Source organism: Morone saxatilis, unplaced genomic scaffold (genome assembly GCF_004916995.1).
Source record: "Morone saxatilis isolate NCDOM2014 unplaced genomic scaffold, NCSU_SB_2.0 Contig3, whole genome shotgun sequence".
NCBI lineage: Eukaryota > Metazoa > Chordata > Actinopteri > Moronidae > Morone > Morone saxatilis.
In genome coordinates this window covers 14039347-14042709 of record NW_023339873.1, presented here as the reverse complement: position 1 = coordinate 14042709, position 3363 = coordinate 14039347, and positions in this window count along the sequence as shown.

Sequence of the window (3363 nt, the reverse complement as noted above, 5' to 3'; positions counted from 1 at the left end):
GACAAATCTCTTGTAGTGCCTGTAAACAACTTAGCTTGGGTCAATAAACTTTAATTCTTTGATTCGTTCTTTGTTGGCTCGATTCTCCAACTCGAGCATCCCTAGACTCACAGGAGCCCCCTATGATGTTTATTTTTGTTTTATTTTTTTTTATTTTCCCTCTTCACGATCGTTAAAAGCCCTGAGATTGACGATGCTGTAACTGAAGGGATGACCCCCCCCCCCCCCCCCCCCCCCCCCCCCCGCCCTCCATACTTCTCTTATTAATCCACAAACCTCATGCCTGCACAACTGAAGCAAAAAAACCAAATAGCCAGCCAATTAATGTATGATGTTCGCAATCCGCTCTGCTTACCCTCATAGCGGTGATTAGCCTGACAATGACAGAAGGTGATTGGGATATGAGAGGGGCAATCAGCCTGGGTTTGGTAAATTTAGGAATAGGTCTAGGCAAATTATAATTCGATTTAAATGAGCCAAACACATTTCAATGTAGGGTTCTGATCCTAGAAAAAAAATTGGTGGTTTTTTCAGCAGAGGGCTGGGCACTGCATAATTCAGCGTAGGTGAGTACCGCTTCGCCCGACTCACTCAATGTGGGAAAGGATGAGGGAGTGGTTATCTGCCGTGGCCTATCCCTCACACCGACGGTGTGCAAGGCGCATGATGTAAAATCACAGAATACTGTTTAGGTACTGCAGAGGAACAAATACAAAACGTGCGCTGTGTAGTAATTTTTACGTCTGTTCTTAAATAAAGAGGTGGTATTTTGCGAATCTGGGCAACGCCGCAAAGATCGATCATGGTCTAGCATATTTTTCAAGAATATGAAAGCAATTAACAGTTTGAAATGGATTATTTACAGTGCTTAGCTTCTTCTTTATACACATTATATAATAAGCATCTTCAGGACAGGAAAGTACATCAAATAAGAGCTCTTAGGATGCGCGGAGATAGCGACAGAGTGGACCAACTGGGGACGAGGGATGGAGGCGCTTAGATTTGTATTTGAACAGTAGTTGAATGACTTGAATAGTTTACGCTGGTTTATAGCTAGTACTGGGTTTTAGATGGGTATGTTGTGATTTTATCGGTGTAGGTGTCAGTCTTGGTTGTTCGTATCTTGGGGAGTACTGAGGTTTTCAATATGTATGACTACTTTTCTCTGACGGGTCGGAGGTCATAATGATAACATGCTAAATGTGCAATAGCAATGAACCTGAAAGTTGGACAAGACACGTGATCCACGGGGACAGGTGGGTATTTGGTGGTTGTCATAGTCAGTGGGGGTTGTAGGCAGACTGTGGGAAGAACTGCTCTTCTTGGATGGGGGGGAGTATGTATGTTATTTTATTGCGGGTGGTGAGGGAGGATAGGAAGTGAGCATTGTCTTATATCAGTAATATAGACGAAAGATCAGTGGTGGTGAGAGTGTAAGTGTACTGTCATGTGGCATGTGGAACGGTGTGGTTCTATGAAACTATCAGAGTTAACTACCATGATGCATTATAAGGTACTATGTCTGAAAAGAACTGATTTGCGTTTTTGTCGCAATCTTTTATGTAGCTTAATTGCAGTTTAGCTGATGTTTGAATCGATGATATCACCATGCGTGTGCTGCGAGCGTTTATTGTTTTATTCATTATCAGCACGAACAGTTGTGCGTTTAAAACCTGCAATTATGCGCCATCAGTCTACGAGTAGTCAGAGTATCATCATGTTTATTAATTTCACTTTGTAGTAAGTCATAGCGGATAAATAACGAGAGTATGTCAATTTCAGCTATACTCTTGGAACGCTCTCATCCATATAGGACCTTTTTCTTGGTATTTGCTATTGGTTTCGCATATTATTCAGGTTATATATCTGTTGCAGTACTATATACTGTTTGTTCTCTGAGTCAAAAGGGAAATTAGCTTGTTTTGATGGCAAGAACGTCTGGGTAGATTTAGCCATGTTGATGTTTAGTGTATGTCATTCGCCACGCGAGGACCGCACAGGCCACGATCAATGCGCTTCTGCCGCAGCCCACAGTGAAGCTGGTTCTGGATATTTGAAGACAAAAAAACGCTCCTACAGATAACCACACCACACAACAACACAAACTCCGATGGCATGTGAGCGCGTCAGGCCGAAGACCAAGATATCAAGAACGCAGGTGGAAACAACAAATTGGACAAACACAGAAAGAGGTAGCGGAGTAATATCAGGATAGAGGCGTGCCTCGGTGCTGAGATAACACGATCTATTGCAGTCGATGTACAATGTGCCAGTGTCAACCATCATAGCATCATTACTTTGAGGAAGCATGTATGCGCCTCGTTCGGTCGATTCCACCTTAGTAAAATTTAGGATTTTTACCAAGCACAAAGCCTGAGGCACAAAAGCATACAAGAACGAGAGGAGAGCCGAGTAAGGCATAATTATAGGTGAGCGGAGATACGAGATTTATGAAACGCGATCAGATAAACCACAAATGACTACCTGGAAGTGGGATTGACGTCTGATTCTCTGGGACTTAAAATCACCTTGTTTATGGCTTAGTGTACAGAGAGAATGGGGACTGACGTAGACATAGCTGGTAAAGGATCTTTATTCGATTCAGTAATATCAACGGAACATCGGTTGACCTCGGGACAATTACTGTATAAGTTATGTAATCATCCTTCAGTCGTCGCCCCTTGTCTCAATTGCATACAACGTGTTCGATCACCGCGCTGACCCTCGAACCTCCACACGAACTTCGTCGTACATCCTATCCTGTACTAAGTGTCAGTCCCTGAGACCAGGCGTACCAAAGATTCGCCATCTGCACTGCGCGACTTTTGTCTCCTGCCTTTTGCTGCAGCCAGGCCGGCGGGCGCACTACACAGGACACGACACACTCGCACACCCGTCGCATCGAACTGTGCTTGCCCACACAACCGAGTCACGTAAGAAACTAAATTGCATACAATCCACACCAACCATCCACGCAATTGCCATTCTCACTCTTTTTCCACGGCGCCACACGACAACTATCCCACCCGCTGGCCCCATCTTTCTGCCCACCTCACAGACTCTTTTGCTCCACTGCTCTTTGGCAGAGCCTTGGGCGCCGGTCCAACACGCGCCTCGCACCAAACCCCCGACACGCCCACCAGGCCCAAGCCCGCACAACGCCCCGGCTCGCCGCCCACATCCCAGCGCCCGCACTACAACACTTTTTTTCGTTGTTGCTCATTCTCAGCAGGGGTGGGGGTTGGGATTTTGCGTGGTCTATCAAAGACACTATCGACACCAGGACTCAGACATTTTTCTACATCCAATCAAGTCCCTGCTAGCTCCGCCTCTGAGTGGCCCAAGCGGCAATGGTTCAATGTA